Genomic DNA, 15,914 nt, shown 5'->3' with positions numbered 1-15,914 from the left:
CTTGACTTCAATTGGTCATTGGCTCAAGACAAAAATGTATTTTTTTTTGTAAAACAATCACTAATAAAAGGCTATAACTGGACCCAAAGGCTAAAGAACCAAGGAAAGATCGCCCATGCCAGCGACTGTGATCTGGAACTGATAAACCGGAAGCGACGTCAGATGCGCGTGCAGTGGTTGGTTGTCTTCCCAGTAGCTGAGTGGCCACTTCATTCCTAAGTAGAGTTCTCCAGCCTCGCCCACAGGCTTAGTGCCTTCTTGACTCAAGAGTTACAAGGCAGCCGATTACACAGGCCTAATCCAGGAATTCTCCTTAGCAGGAATGAAGAAGACTCAGAAGGGAAAGAGAACGGCAACACATTCTGAGCTCCCATATGGAAAAAAAAAGCACATTACCCTATGAAATAAAGTTCATTAAGGATTAAAAGCACAAAGGTAGAATGAAACCTTGATACCACATTAGATGATTCACAAAAGTGCCCATCACCCTCACATTCACAGGAACCTTTCCCAGGAGGCCGCCTTCCCATACTGCTTATTACACTGTTCCCCTTTTTGTTTTTAACAAAAGGAAATAAACTCAGAGCATATGCAGACTTCCCTGTGACAAAAATTTAACATCCTACCTTGCTGTTTTCTGGCTTCTAGAGGACTGCTAATCAAATGGAGTCATTTTCTGAATGCCAAGCCTTTGGTAAATACTGTGAATCCTCAGGTTAAAACAAACTTCCAAAGAGCTTCCCTATCCATCTGCATCCAGCTTCCTCAGTTATCTCTCAATCATCCATGCTTTCTAATAGGAGAGCAGAACTTGCTTTATATTTGATGAAAAGTACACACACGTAGGGCGATACACAGGTCAATTCTGTCCTCAGACAGACAGGCCTGCCCGTGTGCTAACTACAGTACGTGCAAGAAGCCACAGGTCAGAGTACAGAGCTGAATACCTGCCTTTTTTTCCTTCTACAAACAATTCTCAAATACGGATAGCTAATCTCTGCTTCACAACCACAGAGCCACTGGTTAAGTGGCTAAACGACTTACTGACATTAATGAAAAGATAATAGTGCTGACAAAAAGCTAAAGGCTTCAAATCACAAATGGAAAAACACATAAACCATGGTTTACACCTTCAAAAATGATTCCTTACACTTAAAATGCCTTCTGTTGTTATTGTTTTTCATGCATCCACCAGGGGACACATCCACCTTAAAGCATCCGATACCGAAAACACTCTAAGACTGCTTAGTAATTAGGTCTGTAAATTAGTCCGCTGACATGGTTCTAGGCCTTCCCATCATGGTAGCCATCATCTGAGGACAAGACAGATAGGGAGAGGACCTCCCTGCCACCATAATGGAAGGTATATGCCTGGTTAGCTTTATGTCAACTTAACACAAGCTAGAGTGATTTTTGGAGGAGGGAATCTCAATTGAAAATAAAAATCCCAGGCCAGAAAGGTCTGTGGGCCAGCTAGTGAGACATTTACTTTCTTGATTGATGATAAGCAGGAGCCCAGCTCACTGTGGATGGTGCTATCCCTGGGTAGGTGGTCTTGAGTTATAACAGAAAGAAAACTGAGCAAGCCAGGAGGAACTACACTCCTCCACCGATGCTGTTTCAGTTCCTGTCTCCAGGTTCCTACCCTGGATTCCTTCAGTGATGCATTTATAAGCTGTAAAGTAAAATTAATCTCAAAGTTGCTTTTGGTCATGGGATTTTATCACAGCAATAGAAACCCTAATTGTGGTTTTCAAAGAGCACTCTGACTGTTGCATGGTCAATGTTGGGTGAATCTTAGGAATTAGGTGCAGAAGGGCCAGTTAGTGTAGAAAAGTAGGGCAGGCTTGCTTGCAAAGGAGGCATGTATTACAGACAGGACCTCGGGTTCTAGAACCACAAACAAACTTTTGTTAAACCCAACTAAGCATGAACAAGATTCTCCTAGATGACCAATTGCCTTGCCCTCTTTGGGTCTTCCTTTGACAAAAATGTATTTCCCTTGAGTTTTCCTTTTTTCTTTAAGATTTTAAAACACTTTATATGTCATTCTGTGAGTCTGTGTGTGTATGTCATTTGTGTGCAGGTGGCCAAAGAGGCAAGAGGGTGGCACTGGATCTGATGAAAATAGAGTTAAATGTGGTTGTAAGCTGATCAAAATGGATACCAGGAATCAAACTTAGTTCTTTCCTGGACCGTGAAGATGCTTCAGTGGGTAAACACACTCGCCACCAAGCTTGACAAGCTGAGGTCAATCCCATTCCCTGATGGTAAAAGGAAAGAATCAACTACTACAAGTCAACTACAAGCTGTCCTCTGACCTCTACAGGTGTATTGTGTTTCACATACACACACACACACACACACACACACACACACACACAGAGAGAGAGAGAGAGAGAGAGAGAGAGAGAGAGAGAGAGAGGGAGGGAGGGGGGGAGGGAGGGAGGGAGGGAGGGAGAGAGGGAGAGAGAACTAAGTATACACAGACAAAATAAAATAAATAATTGCAAAAACAGGCAAATATATTTAAAAAAAAACAAAATGAGAACTGGGTATGGTTCTGTGAGTAAAGTGCTTACTGTTAAATCATAAAGACCAGAGTTCAATCCCCACCAGCTATGTAAACATGCCAGGGATGCCTATAATCTCAGCAGTAGAGAGCTGGAGGCAGGAGGATCCCTAGGGAATCCAAGCCAGATAGTCTGGCCATATCAACAAACTCCATGTTCTATGAAAAGACTTTGTCTCCAAACATAGGAGTGATTGAGCAAGACCCAACATCAACTTTAAGCTTTCACACATATGCCTGCTTGTGTGTAGGTATACGAACAAAAATGGATACAAACAAAACAACAAACAAAAGACCCAATGATCAAGAGAAAAAGGTTTATTAGTTGTGCATATCTTCTTCTGTATATAAGTTTCAGCCCTGGAACTAAATCAAGGGGGGAGGGGAGGGGGTGTCACACAACCTTTGGCAACAATAAAAGGTATGTGAATAAATGACCAAAAAATAAACTCAGATTTAAAATCAAACTCAGGTTTTTTTCCTGGCACAGCTCACCCATGTCTGATCAGATAACATGTACCACCATACAAGAGCAATAAATGCTGCCTGAATACCTTGGCTTAGGTTTGACTACTCTGTGTTATGAACTAGGGGAAAAAATTACAATTTTACTGTACAACATTTTCTACTCTTAAAGAAACCTAAAGGTGAGCTGAACTAGAGAGATGGCTCACAAGTTAAGAGCACTTGTTGCTCTTCCAGCAGACCTGGGTTTGATTCCCAGCACTCACAGAGAAGTTCACAAACTATCTATAACTCCAGTTCTGGGGGATCTAACAGTCTTCCAGTATCCTGAGGCAACAAATACACAACTGCAGTGCAAAAACACTTATTCACATAGAATAAAAGTCAACGAATTAAAGAAGGAGGAGTAGGAAGTGGGGCAGGGGGAGATGGAGAAGGAGGAGAAAGAGAAGCAGAGTGGTTTTGTTACAGAAAACAAAGCCATGATATTTTCCTATTACTCCTCATAAGTATGTAATTAATATATCTTCTGTTAAATATGTCTACTGTTTATATATTGTGTTAAAATGTTTGATTTTTAAAATGCTAGTTAAGGTGCTGACTTGATCTTCATTTAACAAAATCATTACATTGACTTTGGCTCAGGATTTGCTGAGTTTCTGAAACAGCCACGGACATGCACCTGCTATTTTGTATGCTATTTTGTGAAGTAGTATTCCCAGCACTAAGAGTTTACAAAATCAAAATATTGATCATCTCAGGTGACGATAACAAGTACATTCATCCCATTCCATGTGCAAATTTGCTTTTGTCTTTAATAAATGATAAATCCTACATATATCAAAGACGCATTCTAAAGTAGATGTATCTGTTTGTAACAGCACCAATATCAAAGGGATCTCATTTCCCTGCATTTTGACAGTGTCTTTTCTTGATACTGGCCATTCTGCCTGGGGTAAAATGAAATCTAACAGTACTATTACCTTGCATTTCCCCATTGCTAAGGATGTTGACTACTGTTGCACATATTTCTCAGTCATTTTACTTTTTTCTTTTGGAAACTCTCTCACCCATAATCTATTTTTAATTGGGTTGTTGATTCTTTGTTTTTGGAGTCCTTTACATATTCTGGATTTCAATTATTTGTCAGATGTATAATTGAGGATTCTACTTCACTCAACTGACTTGCTTTTCTGGCTGAACAAAAGCTTTTTCAGTTTTATAGGGTCCTATTTGTCAATTGTTGGCCTTAATTCTTGAGACAATGGAATCTTATTCAGAAGACTTTTCCCACACCTGCACCTGAGAGAGTAATGCCTTTGTTTCTTCTAGGTGTTTCAGCATTTCATAGTTCACATTAAGGTCTTTAATGTCAGGTCCTATTTGTTGACTGTTGGCCTGAATTCCTGAGCAAATGGAATCTTATTCAGAAAGTCCTTTCCTACACCTCTATCTTAGAGAGTGCTGCCTGTCTTTCAGGCTTCACAGTAAAGTCTTTGATCCACTTAGGAGTTGATTTCTGTGGATGGTAATAGATATTAGCTTACTTTTATTCTTCTACATGTAGCCAACCTATTTTCCAACACCATTTGTTGAAGAAACTGTCTTTTTTGCAGCATGTACTGTTTGTATCTCTAAGACCTAAGGTTCAGGGATCATTCCAAATGATGGCATGGATGGACTGTAAGAACCAGAGAACATCTGCTGTGAGACAGTGTCTTTGGCGGCAAGCTGAACTCATGAAATATCAACAATAGGGTGGCCCAAACAACACCCACCAGTGTAGACGGGGAAAATATGTCAAGGACAAATCCCTAGATGAAGGGCAGTTAACTGCTGCTGAGAGGGAGAATCAGTTTTTTCCAGGGCCACTGACAGATAGACTGTCCAATCTTAAGCGATCACCTCTGAACACACATATACAGGAGCAACACTCAATGGATTCAACAGGTTTTGTACATGCGTACAAACACACATATATGCATGCATGAATGCACAATTAAAAAGAAAATCTGAGAGTGAGGTCACACGAGAGGAGTTCAGGGGGGAGGAGAAGCAGAAATGATGTAAATATGGTACTCGTGTATAAAATTCTGAAAAAAATCCACCCGATATTAAAAAAGAAAATAGCTTCATTAATGTTTTACTATCAGCAAATGTTGATTTGTGTGCCCATAAAACCATATACCCTACCAGGTTATTACACTAAAAAGGTTAAAGAGAGGTAAAAGAGAACTGAGTGGGGAAAGTTTAAGGCTTGATTTACTCTGCATAGAAATTTCACATATACAACAATAATACTCTAAGAGGCACCAATGGTTGAGGGTTTTCTCCCTCCTTAGGTTAAAAGGAAGAGTCTAGGCTTCTGGTCACAAGTTTGGGAAGCTGAGGAGAAGAGAGCTAAGGCAGATGAGGGATGTCTTACCATTAAGTCTTCCCAAAAACCATCTGTAACAAACACCTACATAAATATAAACTCCCTTTATAAATGCAAACTTACATTACAAAAATAGACTTTTATTCTCTTTATGTGTGGTTGAAGGGAAAACATTTAAGTTTTATCAATGTCCATGGACTTATAACGAGCTCATAGTCAACCCAAACACCATAAGAGCTATATTTTGGTCTGGTGCTTTCTGGCAGCCTCTACAACAGACCTAGTTTTAATAAATAGACCATACAAATAAGAGCTGTTTTGATTAAACTATCAATGAAATATCAATGAAATGATAATTATTATCAATTAATTTGGGTTTTTTAATTTGGGGTTAAAGTTTTAATACCTTGGTAGCTAGAACAATTACAGAGACCATAGAGGAGAAATGTCTGTCTTCGGCTACCCATCCTAAATCTTCTCTCTTCTAAGTTATCTTGCCTTCCCTATAACCCCAGTCAAGCTTTCTACCAACTTCATAATCTGTAAACAAGATTTTGGCAGCTCGTTCCTTCCAGTCAGATATTCCCACCAACTTACACTGTCTACTAGTTTTAATCAATGAAAAGCATTGGCAGACACTCAGCAGAGATAAAATAGATTGTCAAATGGACTAAAGTTCACCGGAGAGGCCTGGATACACTTGGAGTTAATCCTGAGGCCAGAGCAGGGAAGACTATAACTGTGAGTGTAAGACACTCAAATTCTTACAACCCCTTATCTGCTTGAAGGTATAGAATACAAAAAGAAGTCTTCCCATAAACATGTTCTAGAGATAAAGAGGTGGGGAGTCAGTCCAACTCTAAACACTGTCACAGAATTACCCATCTTCCATCTCCTGTCCTATAAAGATGTATTATTACATTTGTGTGCAGTACTGTGGTCATGTGCACATGCACACCCACTCAGGTGGAGGCCAGAGAACAACTTGAAGAAGTCAATCTCTCCCTCTGCCAATGTGGGGCATGAGGATTGAACTCAGGTTGTCAAGCACCAGGCAAGGTACATGTGGCTTTATGCACCTAGTCATCATGTAGGCCCAAGACCTAACTACATTAACGTGGTTTGTTTTCTCAGAACTGCTCCTCCCCACCTGCCTATTTTAAGATGAAAATGGTGAGAGTGGAGCATAGGTCTGCAATCCTAGCACTCAGCAGGCTTAGGCAGGAGGATCTCAGGATCAAGGCCAGGTTAGGCATGGTAAGACCCTGTCTCAAATAATAAATAAATAGGCCCCAACTCTATCTTTTCCCTTTGACTTACAGTTTTCTCTCAATGTGCAGTTATAATTGATCTGGTTCTTCTCAGTTCAGTTCACATGTCTCCAAATATTCAACCTGAGAAGGGAGAAGAGTTTTTCCTCTACTACACTATAGGCAATGACTTTCAGGAACTGAATCTTAAACTAGGATCAGGAAGCACAAGCTACAGGAACTCATTGGCAAAAGCTCAAAATTAGCAGCAGTGAGCCAACAAATTATATAAAAAATGACAACAAAAACCTGGCTCCTGATGTGTAAAAAAGTCAACAAACAGAAATCTTTAGTTCATTTTTGTATCGCAGCTAAACACAATAGCATCCGTTTAAAAATTACCTGTGACCCAGACCTGAGAGGGGAAATGGACCCATATCCCTAACCCAGCAGCTGTCTCTTATTGATAAGTGATCACAAATGAAAAATCAGTGATCTCCAATAGAGTCTCACTGGGGATATAAACCCTTTTAAGGCCAGACCCCATGCCCAGTACTAGATGCCCAACACAAAATGAATTCAGTAGCAATTTTAGAAGTTCTTTGTCTCAGAATGGTTTACCAGGGTTTTTTTTTTTAAATCTTACAATTCCTTTGTGTATACATTATAGTTTCTGATTTTATGTTTTTAATGGGATTTTTCTGTATGCAGATGTGTGAGTCTATAATGTGTTTATTGATCTTTTTCTTTGGCTCTGGTTCTTCTGGTTTTTTTTGTTGTTGTTGTTGTTGTTGTTTTGTTTTGTTTGTTTTTTCATCCTAGTCTGGTTCATTTTCATATTATCTAATTTTACTTTATTACTATTTATTATTCTTTAGCTGCCTGTTTGTATCCTAATGAGAGAGATAATAAAGATTGTGGATTTGGGTAACTGTGTAGGTAGGAGTTGTGTGAGGGGAAATATAATCAGAATATATTGTAGTTTTAAACTTCTATTTCCAATAAGAAAAATTGCCTGTGCTACTTTCTGCTTCCTTTGGAAACCATCAAAAGATAGACTATAAGGGACACCAGACACATTCACCTGAGCATATTTGAAACAGACAATGTGACTGAAAAATTCAGACATCCTCAATTTTAATTCAATTTCTACATATGCTACTGAACAAGATAATACTTCTGGTTTTAGGATATATTTTCATTATTGAATTATTTATAAATAATTTTATAAGGCCATAATATTTTTCTATATCTTATATCATATAAATTCATTCCTGAGTTTCTAAATAGGACAAAACAGGGCTGATAAAACAGCTCAGTGGGTAACTGCTGCCTGATAACCTAAATTTAGTTCCTAGAACACACATGTTTGAAGGAAAGAACCAACTCCATGTTGTCTTTTGACCTCTCCATGCTCACTGCAACACTCACACATACTCACATGTGTACACACAGAGATGTTTAAAACATTTAAAATAGTATTATATTTCTTTCAACATTATCAAGTGCTTAAATAAATTTTAAAGTAAACATCAACCAGGTAACTGCTACATGCTTCTAGATGAAAATAACAAACCTGTAACATGAGCGAAGTTGGTAGAGCCTCAAGAAAATACTTCTGTTTTCACAACTGTCTTCTATTTACTAAAGTCAATCTTTTTCCTCACACACAAAAAAAATGAGATGAGTCACAAAGAATTAGACCCGATCTCTAAAGAGAAATCATAAGACTTCATGAAGAACCATGCTTATTACTGAAGTAAGTTTCACATTATTTTGTTCAGAATTCCAAATATGAATATGAAGGAAGGAAAAGATCAGGTTAAAGAACCATAACCCTTCAAGACAACCCCCAAAACACTCCTTACAAGTATGCAAGGTGGTTAATTATAAATACAATGATTCGAGTCACAGCATTAACAACCTAGCTTAGGTCACAGGGCAAGAGTGTTCTAGTTCAGTTGTTTACCTTCAGCTACCTCTTAGGTCTCTGTACATGCAAGGCTCCCACTCCCATGTGCATTTCCTTTAGATTGCATTACAAGGCGACAATTCCTAGAAGTCAAGCTCATCACTGAATACACTTACCACCAAGCCACATGCCTTGAGTTCTTTCTCTGGAGACAGATATGCATGGACACGTACATACAAACATGCAAAATAAACAATAAATGTACTAAAATTTCAATACGAACACAAATTCTACAAGTTGTGTTTGTAAAGCTAGGCTTGGTGGCCCACAGGAGTTCAAGGTCAGCCATCAGCTACATGAAGAATCTGAAACCATGGGCTAGATGGGACCATCTCAATGAAAACAAGAAAAATAGGCCATGGCACACATATAATACCAGCATTTGGGAGGTAGGAGGAAGAGGATCAGTAGTTCAAGACCATTCTCTACTACTTAGTTTATAGCCAGCATGTGTTACAGGAGACACTGTCTCAAAATGACAAAAATTAATTAAAAATATAAGTCATAATTCATGAAAATTGAATCTGACAGAAGGTTATAGCTATTTAAAAAGGGATCCAACATTGTCTTTTACTTTTAGGATCCTTCAGATCTCCTCATATCCTATTCTTAATATCCCTATAAATAAGAGACAATGTGCCACAGGTATTAAAATCACTACCCATTACAGTAAGGATGAGATTTTAAAGCTTGACTAGAAATATTATAGTGGTTATTACTAAACTACAAATAAAATTTAGAAAGGGAATAAGTACAAATGAAGAAACTTAGCTTCATAAACCATACCCTCCAAGAACTCTAACCCTGACCCTGACTGGCATCATGGGAGGATGAGCGTCAGTGATCGGCGAGAGATCACAGAGTTTTACGTCCTGAGAGCCAAAGCAAAAGAGAGTACCAGGCAAATATGAGGCTGAATTTCGGAGAACTTTACAGGAAACTGCACAGCACAGAGTTTATAATCAAGTCCTTGCTCGTGAGTCTGTGTATAACACATGTCTACTACAGTAAGGTCAATATTCCTGTTCACTTCCAGCTTATAACTAAATAAACGTAATCACAATCAGATGTCAATAAGGGTAAAGAAAAAAACAGAAGTCAACAGCAGCACTGTTTCTCAAAATTACTGGGAGACTTAAAGTAGTAAATGTACTTTATATCATGTGTGTGTTCCACAAAAATCATATTAGAACCCATAATTATACTAGGAGAAACCTCTATTCCATGGACACATCATCTCAAATCCAATAATGCAGTGTGTGTGTGTGTGTGTGTGTGTGTGTGTGTGTGTGTGTGTGTGTGTGTGTGTTGGGGGGGGGTGTCCCTGCAAGACTCCCAGCTGGCAGGGAAATGATCAGGGTGAGGTTAATAAAACTCAGGTCAGGTCAGCATGAATTTAGCAGGTCCTGGGTCAAAACTTCTTAAGTCTTACCAACCGGTTCATTTCCTTACAGATTTAAACAGGGTAAAGCTTTGGAGGAAAGTTTCAACAGGACAATTATCACAACAAAGCTCAAAATTCCCTTGCAAAGTGCATCTCTTTAGCAAAGCACCTGTGATCTTTTCCATAAGAATGAGTTATATTAACTGAGGAATAGAGTTCAGGGTAAGGTCCTCCGGAGGAAGAATTCATAATAAGCATAAGATAGGTTCTACAGACAGGATTGCTCAGGACTCTGGGGACTTTCTGTGAAGGCTGGCCTCCATAGAATAGCAAAAGATCACCAGGTTGTTACAGAACATCTGCTCCAGCATGGGGTAAACAGGTGTCATTGACTTCCTTAGAAGAAGAGAGGTGGCCTGTTTAATAATTACGGGTTTCTAGTGTTTTCTGGAAGCTGTGCCACTGCTAACAGGAACAGCATAAATACTTATTTTAAATTTAACTTAACATGCCACCATTATAAATTTAACCAAATCAAAGGTTAAAAAACATAGAGGGAGAGTGTCTCAAACTCTGGGCATATTCCATTATGTTCTGCACCTTTTTAAAAAAAAAAAAAACAAGAACAGGAAATAGAAATATTGCTAAGGGCTTTTATTTTGAGACGGAAGAGGCAAGTTCAAAGACTTGCCCAAAGATAACACCAAAGAGGAAAGGCTTCACAATTGACATAAGGACACTTTGAAAATCTCGGCGTCTCTACACAACTTCCTTTCTTTCATATACATTGTTATTAGTCAGTATACATCTTAATGAAGCTACTAAGCTAATAAAGTATTCCTGGTTCCTTACCAGTGCCTAATAAACAGAAGCTAATAATATGTAAAATGTTTATTTTATAATACTTATTAGGTCAATATTTGATTTAAAAACTTCAGCTCCTAAATCTTACCAAATGTATCTGTCCCGTAAAAAGAAGAAATCCAAACTATAATCAGACCTTACCTAACGTAAGAGGCTGAATGCAGTAGTTGTCTGGGTATAGTAGTGGGAGCGAGCCTTCTAGCACGCACAGACGCACAGGACCCAGACGCTATTAACAACATACGAGAGCGACTCAGCGGATACCTGGTCCCAAAAACAAACTTAGTTTTCAATATCATTCTAAATAAACAGAAGCAGAGTGTCGGGTTTGATACACGGCAATGAGCCGATAAATGTTTGTGAGAATAGAAGAAGGAAATGCTTCAAAAAATGATGGTAGTGATAAGCACATAAAAATAGCATAACATCAAACTTTGTGTCAAAAGCTGGGACAATCTGAGTAGCAAATCAAATATGGATAGCATTGGATTAAGAACCAAATAAACGGAATGAAATTGCTGCGTAAACCAGTACTGACACAAATAGTTAAATAAGGTACAGCTAACTGCTCCTTAGAGGAAAGAAAAAGGATTAGAAGTACAGGAGTGAGACTCCTTTAAAACGCATCACTAGGGGCTGGGGATTTAGCTCAGTGGCAGAGCGCTTGCCTAGGAAGCGCAAGGCCCTGGGTTCAGTCCCCAGCTCCGGGAAAAAAAAAAAAACGCATCACTAAAACAAGTATAAGGTGCAACGTGTTCCACAAATGAGGTCCAAAATCACCAAGCAGAAGTTTGAGGAGTAACAGGATATACAGAGTTCAAGTGTGTCTCCTAAGACACACCTCATTGACAAAGAGAAAGGGGAAATCCTTCATCCAGTTGATTATGACCCGTAAGAACACGTATCAGCCTCTCATACCCTGGTACACTGACAGGATGCGCTTAGACAGGTACTTCATCTTCCTGATATTGCTTCCCTGAAACAGAGTACTGATCTAGTCATGAGAAAGGATCAAACACAAAGGAGATGAACCGTACACATTAATGAACTGATATCTTCTTTAAAGTCAGGATGATGAATAAAACATATGTGTGTGTGTGTGTGTGTGTGTGTGTGTGTGTGTGTGTGTGTGTGTATGACTAAACTAAATATAGCAATCAACTATAATGTGGCAAATTTAGATGAGTCCTAGATAAAGACAACGGAAAGATAAAAGTAAGAGAAATAGCATGTGCAATGGCCGGTACACCAGCCCCACACTAATGTTAGACAATCAGCTCTGTCAGTCGTGTTAGCGATGCAAGGTTCCATCTACTGCGCTGGACTAGACTGCCATGTTGTCTACTTGCAACTTTTTAGTAATACTTCAAAACTGAGACAAGTAAGAAAATAACATTTTCCAATGTTTATATTGAAAGTATGCTCTTTGATCATGAAGATATTTTAAATTCAAATCCGTGTTAACTCAGTCACAGCTCCATTGTTGCAATGTACTATTTTTTAAAATCAATAATATAAAGTGCCTCTTGAAACTCATACATTTATCATTAGCGGAAGCTGAGGTGAAATCAGTTATGAGCGCCTCCTATAATAACCCCATGGCTCAGGGCATACCCTGGACCTATGAGGTAGAGTAAAACCTGGTATCTGTTGCATCTTTTCACATTTAGAATGAAAGAAACAGTGGTAATTGTTTCATTGAAAACTCAAGCCACTTCAATAAACTCTCAGTAAAGTGGTAAGCGTTTATGACCTTCGAGGAGCATTACTCAGCTTCCACAGGTGGAGCTCTGAAGAAAGACTAAACACACTTTCCTGGGGGAAAGGAAGATCTGTATCTATACCTGAAATTCAAGATGCAATATATATATTCAGGGAAATGAAGTAGGAAAAGAAGATCTGTACTGGAATGGATCCGCTGCCTAAGGTAGCTACTTACTGTGTAAATCCATGCCACACTGCCAAGTAAATTCTATTTGTGGCTTAGATTTGAAGGTGGGGTGAATTAAAACTGCACTACTAGATTTAGCCATGACGAGTTATACAACTAGATTTTAACTAAAAGTAGCCCGATGCTCTATAGCTTCTCAAGTATACACTTTCCTTGAAGTATTTATCATAGGAGCTATGTTTGTATATAGAAAATACAGTGTTTCTCTTCTACTGCACTCTTACAAAATGAACATGCCTGCAACTGGACTGGAAACAGGCACATACACCAAGTAACTTTCCAGTAAACACCAGCTTTGGTAGCCAATAATTCAATTATATTCTAACTCTATCTACTTGGCTATCCACTAGGGGTTCAGTCCCATTAGACAGCCCCCTATTTCAGACATTAATCCAAATAATAGACTGTCTTTGTCACCTGTACTTCTAAATGACTGGTTATAATTCATGTTTCCTACAGTCACTCTTATGCTGAATGAATACAGAGAGGTTCATGGAAGGCAAGGAGACAGAGTTAAGGAACATTACTAGCCAAGCATGGTAGTGTGTAACTATAAGCCCAGTAGTTGGAAGGCAGAAGAAGGGAGAGAACAGCAACTTCAAGGCCGACCCTGGTCTACATAGCAAGTTCCAGGCCAACAACAGCTACACAGTTAGAACCTGTATTAAAAGCACAAAATAAAACAAAAAGATAGTTGTTATAAATGACATGGATGAATGACAAGAAAAATACCTGTCCTCAGCAAGACAGCAGTTAGCTTTTCTCCTGCAGAGCTGAGAGATGGCCTCTTCTCAGACAAGTGAATCTTTCTGTTCAGGTATTACTGAGTAACACGCTTTATAAAGCTGAAACACCAGCCCTCTTCTTCCTTTTTTAGAGACCCATTGGTGGAGCTAAGTCTTAAATCTCTCATCACTAGGTCCTTCTGAGGCCAGGCCCATCCTAAGGCCACCCAGGAGCTCCACCCTAGGTCACCTCACTTACATAAACTGGGCTGTGAACAAACCAGGCACTCTGGTTGAGGCTGAAGGTGAATTCTTTGATGAGTCTCTGAAAACTAACCCTATCAAGAAAAACAAAAGACACAAAAATCTCAGAAGATACTAAGGATTTGGGAGGCCTCTGACTGAGATGAAGCCAAGATCAAATATATTTTATATTGTGCCACAGGAACATCAGCTCCATGTTACTGAACAGGAGCAAAGGGTCAGAGAGATTACACATCTAAGTTAGAGCACAGAGGTCAAAGGTAAGACCAAGGTGTCTTAGATTCCTCTACTACTGTACGTACACATCGGAATAATGGAGAAATCTTATCTCCTCCATTTCCACTCTTCCTACAATTGTATTCTTTCTGCATTCATTAATAATAATTGTTAGAAACAAAATTGTAGTTACTAAGACGCAAGAGATTATAAGTACAATAATTTTTACAATAAAAAGCCAGCCTAAATTAACTTCTATCTGTGTACCAATTAACTGCCCCTAGAGCTGTGTTATCCAGAGCAGGACCCACCAGCCCTATGTGACTTGAACTGTGGACAGTATGAACTAAGATATGCTGTACATGATATGAGTAAGACATACAGAAGATTTCAATTATTATAAAAATCTATCAATAGTTTCATATTGACTGCAATTTTAAATTATATTTAATACAGTATGTATACACTGTTATTTACAGATAAATATAACATTTTACAGTTTCCAAACTATACGCTGTCCTCTTTGTGCCTCACAACTATGACATTAACTTGGCAAGAGAGGATATGAGCTACTGACCTCCTAGAATTGGGTCCCTAGCACTTTAAATGCTTTTCAGGTCATGACTCCCATTTGTTTAATACATACCTAGTACAAAAGCTCGACCGATTAAATCACTTAGCATTTCCAGTGACAGGACTATATGTTCACAAATGAACCATACAGGAACCCATTCAGGGTTCCCTCAATAAAATATGGACCATGTTAACACATTCTTGTTCCCTGGTCTCAAGAAGAAACTGTCACACAGATGTGAAGTGACTTATCAAATGGTAGAAACAGAACAGTATAGTTTATAGACCCAAGCTCAATCTGCATTTTCTTATCAGCTCATATGTTCTTGTCTCCTTCCTGCATGCCTTTACAGTGAGCTACTCTCAGGACTTGCAGGATATACAGAAAATATGTGTTCATGGACCAGGGAGGTAGCTCAGTTAGTAGAGTGTTTGCAAACATTAAGACCTAAGTTGTTATCTGAATGCTAGTGAGGCAGCAATGGGCAGGTAGGCGAGTCCCTGGGGTTAGTTGATAAGTCACAAAGCCTACTTGGTGAGCTCCAGACTATAGTGTGAGATCCTCTGGAAAAACAAGGCGATAGAGTAGATGGCCGGAGAAAGGTCACCTGAGCTTGTCCTCTGCCGATCCACAACATAGGTTAGGCAGAGGGGAGAGAAGGGAGTGGATGAAGGGAAAGAATGGGAGGAGAAAGAGGAAGATAAAAAGTAGAGACAGACAGCCTTGGTGAACATAAGTTCAGTAGTCCTTTTCTTTCGGGAACTCTAGATTTCCTTCCCTAGGGACATGTGATTAAACTGCCTATGTGGTAGTTTGAGTGTGGGCCTGAGAGTGGCTATGAAGCACACTTGCACACTGAAGCCCACTCCTCACAATTATTCCAGGGATATGAAGATGTGAGTCAAACTAATGGAATGATTCACATAAAGTGAAATGTTTGCTTCTTCTTTTAAAATAACGGTTGTCCCTTACTTCCTATGCCTTCTTTTCTCCAGTATAATCACGATGGGCCAGGAACCAGGCTAATCTCCTGGTTAAGGACAGTTAGGGTCATAGGGCTTCTGGGAGTCACCCTCTTTCTTTGAAGAAGAGTCACCTGGAATGCCTTCAGAGGAAGTCACAAAACTTAATTCTTTCTGGAAACTTACTCTTTACCCTGCAGGATGACTTGAAGGATTTAGGACAGGTTAGTTACAGGATGCTCCCTGGCCTTCATTTCTAGCCATTTCCCCCAGAATCAATACAAATCCAGACATCAGCCTGGCTTCCATAGGGCTTCTGATCTCACCAAGATTGCATT

General features: G+C 39.2%; 1 protein-coding gene across 9 annotated transcripts in view; it reads right to left on the bottom strand.

The window, feature by feature from the left end:
- Abcg2 (ATP binding cassette subfamily G member 2) overlaps positions 1-15,914 on the bottom strand; it is a 120,261-nt gene that overhangs the window by 40,172 nt on the left and 64,175 nt on the right. The window contains exon 2 of one of the 9 annotated variants that reach the window (XM_087657402.1): positions 11,026-11,148. The gene's annotated coding sequence lies outside the window, so the exon portion shown is untranslated. 9 annotated transcript variants of the gene reach the window in all.

The sequence above is a fragment of the Rattus norvegicus genome, chromosome 4, assembly GCF_021556685.1.
Source record: "Rattus norvegicus strain SHRSP/BbbUtx chromosome 4, alternate assembly SHRSP_T2T, whole genome shotgun sequence".
Classification (NCBI taxonomy): domain Eukaryota; kingdom Metazoa; phylum Chordata; class Mammalia; order Rodentia; family Muridae; genus Rattus; species Rattus norvegicus.
The sequence above is the reverse complement of the archived record's forward strand: the minus strand, read 5'-3'. Positions and strand labels throughout refer to the sequence as shown.